General features: G+C 49.6%; 1 long non-coding RNA gene across 1 annotated transcript; it reads right to left on the bottom strand.

Moving 5' to 3' along the window:
* Nucleotides 1-5,555: 5,555 nt before the first annotated feature.
* Nucleotides 5,556-8,418, bottom strand: LOC131494678 (uncharacterized). Its single transcript, XR_009253545.1, has 2 exons — nt 7,952-8,418; nt 5,556-7,125 (listed from the first exon to the last, which is right to left on the bottom strand). It is a non-coding gene; the product is annotated as an uncharacterized LOC131494678 (long non-coding RNA).
* Between the last annotated feature and the right edge of the window lie 288 nt (nt 8,419-8,706).

An 8,706-nucleotide genomic window follows, 5' to 3' on the forward strand; every position in this document is an offset into this window, starting at 1 on the left:
CACTTTCTGTGCATTCTTGGCGCACAGAATGGATCTCTGCACAGGGAAAGCCGTGCCGCTGGCCGGTTGTGCACTGAGCATGGCAGAGAGCAGGACACAGACCAGCCGGAGCACAGGCAGAGAGGCCACACTGAGAAACACTGCTCCCACCTGAGGCCCCACGCTGCAGACGGGAGCCCAAAGTGCCAGGAACAGGAAGGCATGAGTTTGATGGAGTGGGGTTGGAGTCACGGTTGGCGCAAGGGGGTGTTGGCCAGGGGTGGGGTCCCCGACCCCCACATCGGTGTGAGGAGGCGGTGGCATGGTGGCCGAGGGGACAGAGGGTCTGAGCCGGCTTTCTGCCTCTGTCACCTCACTCCACGTGTCCCTCCCCTGTTCCTCTGTCAGCCTGTGCCCTCCTCCTCTCTCTGCTCTTCCCATTGGCTTCTGGCATCTGTTTTTGTCTCCTCAAACAGCTGGCCCCTTCTCCCCATCAGGGCTGGTCAAGGAAGGACTGGCTGCGTAATTCACGGGACTGGTGTAAAACGAAGACGCAGGGCCCCGGTTCAAGCAGTAATAAGTATTCCAAGATGGCTTCACCACGACATCGAGTGGAGCGCAGGACGCGTTTGAGGGCGGGGTGCCACCTGCTAGCTGGCAGGCCGTCAAAGCTCCCCGGGTCTCACCATAGTCATCTCTGTCCACCAGCACCAAGCATGCTGCCTGGCCCACGCCTGGGGCGCCACAGATATTTATTAAACCGAACGGAGCCTACGATTCCTCAATCGGGTCACGTGTCTCTTATACGGTTAGCGCCTGGATTCCATTTCACAGCAGGAGTGGAGGGCAGTGTCCGTCACCTGGCCCAAACCTGCTGTTCAGTCAATGGCAGCCACCATCGGATAGGATAAAAATAATAGTAGTGACCTCTTAGTGGCGCTCACGATGTGCCGGACATTGGTTGAAGTGCTCTCCATAGATACTAGCCTCACCTCCGTGTTCCGTGGCGGGTCTGCCATCACGTCCACTGCACAAAACCGGACTCGTGTACACAGCCTGTAATTTATGGCACCGAGATTTAAATGCAGGCAGCCTGGGCCCAGGGTCTGTGCTCTCAATGAGTTAGAGACTGACTTCCTGACAACATAGTGTGAGCCAGGACCTCCAAAGTGGGTTTGGTACCTGCAGAGGTCCAAGCTGCCTTTCTTTCTTTACTAATGATACTACTTAATTATTTTAAAATGTATTTAAATTAATTTCTCAAATGGTGGTAAAAGACACACGGCATAAATTTTACCATCTTAACCCATTTCTTTATTTAAAAATTTTTTTTAATGTTTTATTTATTTTTTGAGACAGAGAGAGAGACAGAGCACGAGCAGGGGAGGGGCAGAGAGAGAGGGGGACACAGAATCCGAAGCAGGCTCCAGGCTCCGAGCCGTCCGCACAGAGCCCGACGCGGGGCTTCAACTCACGGATCGCGAGAACGTGACCTGAGCCGAAGTCGGACGCTCAACCGACTGAGTCACCCAGGCGCCCCCCCTCCGAACCCATTTCAATAGCATTAAGTGTATTCACGTTGTACCACCTATCTCCAGGAAGCTTTGCGTTGTGCAAAACTGCGACTCCGGACCCATTAAATACAGCCTCATTTCTCCCTTCCCGCATCCTCATGCAAACACCAGTCCGCTTTGTCCTTCTATGAATGTGACTCCTCTAAGCACCTCATCGAAGTGGAAGCAAACAGCATTTGTCTTTCTGTGACTGGCTGATTTCATTTAGCAAGATGCCCTCAGGGATCACCCACGGTGTGGCAGGCATCAGAATCTCCTTCCTTTTCAAGGCTGAATGATATTCTGGCGGATAAAAATGCCACGTCCTGTTTATCCGTTCATCTGCTGCGTACTTGGGTAATGTCTGCCTCTCAGCTCTTGTACATAATGCTGCTGTGGCATCCATGTGTCAGTTCAATCCCCTGCCTCAGTTTCCCAGAAGTGGAAATGCTGGATCATACGGTGAGTCTGATCGATCTTTGCGTGTCGAGCCATCCCTGCATTCCAGGGATAAATCCCACTCGGTCCTGGTGCAAAATCCTTTTAATCGGCTGCTGCTATTAATACTACGGGCAATTTATGAATATTATTTCTCCTACTAGTAGTAACATTATTACTCTTTTAAAAAAAAAATTATTTATTTTTGAGAGAGCACAGATGGGGGAGGAATGGAGGGAAGGGGACAGGGGATCCGAAGCCGACTCCACTCTGCTGACAGCGGCAGAGCCCGACGCGGGGCTCGAACTCACAAACCGCGAGGTCATGACCTAAGCCGAAGTCAGATGCTCGGCCAACTGAGCCACTCAGGTGCCCCAACATCATTATTCTTAATACCTTATGCTACATATGTGGTACCTCATAGCTGCTGATAACTGTACTGTTGGAAAGCAGACTTGATCCTCCCGGTTATAAAGAAGAGAAAGCAGTATTAGCCATTTGATAGGTAAGAAAACTGTGAGACAAGAGGGGAAAAGTCGCTTTCCCAGGGTCAAGAGCTGCCACATGCAGATGGATTACTGACCAAGCCCCTTCCTTATGGCCCTGACAGAGCTGAGCAGGAGCCGTTGAGTATATGGCCTGTGAGGACAGACCTCAGCAGGTGAAATCAAAGCTCTGTGATTGTCAGAACCGCCTAGAACCACCTAGGGAGACAAGAGACCACTAGACAGCGTGGCCTCCACTATAGGGGTCTCCCTGCAAAGCTGAGGAAATCTCTGCCGGAGGAAATGCTGTAAGGGAGACAGTTCAAACATCAGCTGGGTGTAAGTCCATGGGGGAAGGGGAGGGGGAAAATAGTTACAAACAGAGAGGGAGGGAGGCAAACCACAAGAGACTCTTAAATACAGAGAACAAACTGAGGGTGGATGGGGGGTGGGAGGAGAGGGGAAAGTGGGTGATGGGCATGGAGGAGGGCACCTGTTGGGATGAGCACTGGGTGTTGTATGGAAGTCAATTTGAGAATAAATTATATTCAAAAAATAAAATAAATGAACCAAAGAATGAACCAAAAAAAAAAAAAAACCCATCAGACGGGTATCAGAAATGAACGTACATTATTTAAAAGCCGCTTTAGGGGCGCCTGGGTGGCTCAGTCGGTTAAGCGGCCCACTTCGGCTCAGGTCTCGATCTCACGGTCCGTGAGTTCGAGCCCCGCGCCGGGCTCTGGGCTGATGGCTCAGAGCCTGGAGCCTGCTTCGGATTCTGTGTCTCCCTCTCTCTGACCCTCCCCCGTTCATGCTCTGTCTCTCCCTGTCTCAAAAATAAATAAAACGTTAAAAAAAAATAATTAAAAAAAAAAGCCGCTTTAGCTTCTACGACTTGATTATTTGTGGGTCTTTTCAGCATGAAGCACTAAAGATAAACAAAATTTTGGAATTACCACAGTGTTCGGAAGCTCCACCTGTAGGAGTGTTATTTACGAGAAATATGTAGAATCTAAAGACGATGCTTCCACTCTGGATATTTTTAAGGACAGCAGCTTTGTCTTACACGTTTATCTCTTACAAGCACAGGATGTGGTCTATGAATAAATATTTGTTGGATGAAAGGAAGATGGAACAAATGCATGAATGCATGACATTAAATGGATTTTCCTACCTCCAAAGTAATTTTTAAATGTTTATTTATTCTTGTAGAGAGACAGAGAGAAAGAGAGAGAGACAGACAGACAGAGCACGAGCTGGGGAGGGACAGAGAGAGAGGGAGACACAGAATCCGAAGCAGGCTCCAGGCTCCGAGCCGTCAGCACAGAGCCGGACGCGGGGCTCGAACTCACAAACTGCGAGATCATGGCCTGAGCTGAAGTCGGACGCTTAAATGACTGAGCCCCGCAGGAGCCTCTAAAGTAATTTCAAAGGGGCGTTTGTAGCTGGTTAGGGAAGGAAGGGACCATAGAGATCCCTGAATCCAGCTCTTGCTGTTGATACAAGGGACTCAGTGGCCAGCACGGTGCAGAAGCTTGCCCAAAGTCACCTGGCGATGTTGCGTTCCTTCCCTTCCTGATGATAGCTTATTATCAGCTAACGCCAGTGTCGCTCCCACGTTCTAAGATTTCCTGTAAACGACAGTAAAGCAAAGTTTCTATATGATCGCTGAATATATTTACAGAGGGCTTGCTCTAGGCATCACTACTTCGGTTTCGTGGCAAAGGTAAAATTCACAAATAGCATCATCTGTTTTGGAAAGATCTTTTAGGGCTTAATCTGCCACAGAGCTCCCCTTCCAGCTAACCGAAGTCTCTCAGGCTGTCTTGTGTTGGTTTCTGAAATGAAATGGGCCCTTTTCTCTGGGCTCTCACAAGACTATGCCTCCCTCTGCTATGGCAGGCCTCCTCACGCTGTGTTTAAGACACAAGGCAGCTTGGGGCACCTGGGTGGCTCAGTCGGTTGAGTGTCCGGCTTCGGCTCAGGTCATGATGTCACGGTTCGTGGGTTCGAGCCCTGCGTGGGGCTCTGTGCTGACGGCTCAGAGCCTGGAGCCTGCTTTGGATTCTGGGTCTCCCTCCCTCTCTGCTCCTCCCCCGCTCATGCTCTCTGTTTCTCTCTCCTTCAAAAATAAATAAAAACATTAAAAAAATTTTTTAAAAAGACACAAGGTACCTTGTGTCGCCTCCCTCACAGAAGCACAGGCTGCTTCGGGCGGAGGATCCGGCAGGTGCCAGTGCCAACCACAGACCGGGCACATGGAGCCTGCTCAGGAGATACGCTGGATTCACACCCCAGAGCCCCCGGAGCCCCCTGCCTTCTCGTCAGAGTCAAGGACGCTGAGGACAAGGCAGAGTAAGTGAGTGATTCCTAGTTGTTTTGCTGTTTCCCGGGAGGGCTGGAACTCAGAGATTTCACACACTTCAGACAGAAGAGGATTCTGCCGTTCAGAGTCTCTGTGTGTCCACGTCAGGTGCCCTGAGAGTCTCCATGTGTCCAGATCAGGTGCCCTCACAGTAACTTTACGGTGACGATGAATCAGCCAAACCCACTCCCAATGCTCATGGCGCCCAAGGGAAGTTGAGGGGAAACCTGCTCAGAACGTGCTCCACACCCTCTGGTCCCCCTGAAACTCCTGCCCATCCAACAGGAAAACAGGAGCACTTCTCCACGGCGAGCACGCCCCCTCCAACTCTGGGCAAAACTGCGAACCCCTGCATCGGCTTCCTCTTCCCTTTTTCTGCATTCAGTTGACCCAGGCCTCGCCTTAGCAGATGAAAGAACAGGACAGGGGAGAAAGAATATTTTATCTAACTGCTCCCACACCTTTCCCCACACACAGTCCAGGGAGGGAATCCCGTAGGGAATCCCAGGAGGGAATAGGGGTTCCGGCTGGCACCTCAGATCTAAACCAGTAAGCCACACTGGGCCACCGGGGAACAGAAGCCGAGATTCCTCCCTTTTCTGCCTTCCTCTGGATATGCCCCCCGGGATGCTATCTGGGAAACCAATGGATTAGAAAGGGAGGGAATCTGCGTACTGACTTTAGAAATTCTTAGGGGAATGTGACTCCTTTTTACTGTATAAGAAGACATAACAGTGCATATGAATAGGCGATTTTATTGCTGGATTTGAGCATTACATTTTATTAGCGTAGTGGCTGGGTTTTCTCGCGCTCATTACGACTGTTAGCAGCAAGGACCGGAGAGCTTCGCCCGGTGCACGAAGAGCAATGTTCTGGGGGAGCCTCGTACCGCGTCTCTGAATGTGTATCCAGACACCGTGATCCTTGAGGGCAGGGGCCACTTCAGTTTGTTTGTTTGTTTGCTTGCTTGTTTAGCACGTGCTAGTGGGTGAGGGGCAGAGAGAGAGGGAGAGAGAGAATTCCAAGCAGACTCCACACTCAGTGCGGAGCCCTGACACGGGGCTCCAGCCACGACTCTGGGATGGTGACCTGAGCCGAAATCAAGAGTCGATCGCTCAGCCAATGGAGCCACCCAGGCGCCCCAACTTCTCACTTTCCTCTCCCCCCAGCATGCTGCTGGGCGTGCATTCTGTGCTGATCTGCATCTTCTGCTTTTAATTCTGGTGGCAGTGGTCTCCCCTCTGCCCTGCGCTGCCCTTAGACACGGACAGGCTTTCTGCAGGCCGAGTTCCATCCTGGCCCCATTGATTTCTGTGCGATCAGCCCAGGAAATGAATTGGCAGGCAGGTGGGGAGATGTTACGAAATGAATGGTCATGGAGAACTCCATCAGGAGCTGGAGCCAGAGCCCAGAGGGAAATGTATCACCAGAGACAACAGCGCTAGGACTTAGGGACGGGTCCCCCCAGATGCTGGCTCCTGTCCTCAGGGCTCACGTTAAGCTCTCCCAGTCCCTGCAGGAGAAGTACGTGCAGTCATAGAAGATGTGGAGAGCGAGCATGAGTTATGGGGGAGAACAAGCCAGGGAGCCAGGCTACTCTCGCTTACATCTGACCCCTGAGCTTCGAGTAAGTTGCAAAAGGTCTCCAAGCCTCAGTTTCTCCATCCATAAAATGGGTATGACGACACTCTGTTTTGTGATGGGTATGTAAGTTAGTTTGATAGGAAAAGATAGGATAAAACAGTCCGAGAGGGAAAGATTAGCACCTGCGGTCCCCAGTGGGGAAAAACACATATTTTGAAACAATGCTGGGAGTGTCTGACCACAGCAAACCCCCTCCGGCCTAAGGTTCCTCCTGAGTGTAATAGATACCACCTACTCCCCCTCAGGATCCCCTCAGGCATTGGGCAATCAAAGACCCGACAACAAAATAAGTAGAAGACCATGAAATGTATGACCCACAAGGAATGATATGGTCATAGGTCACCCCTTGTGATGGAATCAAGCCAATCAGGAATGGACAATCCAGGACTAGAGTTATCAAGCCAGTAAGGGTAAAAAACCTGAGAAGCAGCAAGGGGGAGAGGGAGGGGGGTGGGGACCAGAACCTTATAAAACAAGGATCCTTGCCTATAGTCACGGGCATTCTCTTTCAAATATCCCCTCTCTGCAAGGAGAGCTTTCATGGTATTCTTACTCTCTGATCTTACACTCGAATAAATTTCTGCCTGCTGCTCATTTGTCTCCATCTTTTCGTTCTTCGAAGCAGCGAGACCACGAATCCCGGGGATTGAGGTAAAGAATCCTGCAACATCAGCAGAGAATGAGTCACTGAACATAAATCCCCTTTCCCAGTGGCCGACCGTCATCTATGCTTTTAATAAATGAATAAACGAATGAGAATAAATTTCCTACCACAGCGCATGTCATATAGTCTGCTGTTAAAAATCAAGTCAGTTCCCTCACCCACCAAGATATCATCCCTCCCACCTGTTGGCTTTCATGATTTGTACATGCTGGTTCAGACTGGTGAAATGATCGTGTCAAAATTACAGAGAGACAAGCCAGAACTCCTACTTCCTGTCCCCCATTTCTCTGCTCCACATGGCTCCAGCTAGCTCACCCCCACACCGCTTCCAGAGTAATACAGATCAGTTGTCCAACCTCTCCCAAAGAGATCTTCCACACCCACTGGGGTGACACTGAGCAAGGTCCTCCAACCTTACTTCTGCCTACCGTCACCTCCCCTCTTACCATTGGCAATGGTTAATTTTATGTGTCAACTTGGCTAGGCCACGAGACCCAGATATTTGGTCAAATATTATTCTAGATGTTTCTTTAAAGGTGGTTTTAGATGAAATTAAAATTTAAATCAGTATACTTTAGTAAAGCAGTTTATCCTCTACAACGAGGGTGGGCCTCATCTAATCTGTTGAAGGCTTGAATTAAAAAAAAAAAAGATGAACCCCTCCTCCAGGAAGGAGGAATTCTACTGGCAGACAGCATCAGCCAGGTGGTCAAGCTTAAACACCAAGAGTCATAAATCAAGTCGATTGTTTGCAACCTTGACATATGATGAAAATGGCACTTACCTCTTCTTCCCCTGAAACTCATAACCCCAGTCTACTCACGAGAAAAACCGGTTCCAATAGTAGGGCATCCTGAAAACTGCTAAGGACATCAAAAAACGAGGACAGTCTGAGGAATGGCCGAGAGGAGCGTCAGGAGACGTGACTGACTATAACGTGGTACCCTGGATAGAAGCCTGGAACAGAGAAGGGACATTAGAACCTAAGACAATCTGAATAAAATGTGGACTTGGTTGACAATAGGGCATCGATATCAATGCACTGACTACAAGCAATGTGCCATACTGGTTTGAGATGTGAACGCAGCACCCCCTTTATCTGAGGTTCAGTTCCCCGCAGCCGACTGAGGTCCAGAAGCAGATGATCCTCCTTGTGACCCATTGTCGGAAGGTCAACAGGAGGCTAGGTCACGGCTCCTGCATCATCCCTCTCGTTCCATCTCATCACGTAGGTGTTACATCATCGCACATCCTCACAAGAATAAAGGTGAGTACAGATATTCGGAGAGAGAGAGACCATGTTCACATAACTTATTCTATTTTATTATTAGTTATTGTTGATCTCTTACTGTGCCTAATCTATAAACTTTATCAGTGGTGTATATGTGTGGACAGGAAAAAAACATAGTATACAGAGGGTTTCATCCTATCTGGGGTTTCAGGCATCCCTTCAGGGTCTGGGATTGCACCCCTCGCAGGTAAGGGGGTACCACTGTGATAAGGGAAGTTATGTGTGGAGTATATGGGTGTGCTTCATACTGTCTTCTACATTTTTCTGTAAATCTAAACCCATAAAGC

The sequence above is a fragment of the Neofelis nebulosa genome, chromosome 14 (genome assembly GCF_028018385.1).
Source record: "Neofelis nebulosa isolate mNeoNeb1 chromosome 14, mNeoNeb1.pri, whole genome shotgun sequence".
NCBI classification, from domain to species: domain Eukaryota; kingdom Metazoa; phylum Chordata; class Mammalia; order Carnivora; family Felidae; genus Neofelis; species Neofelis nebulosa.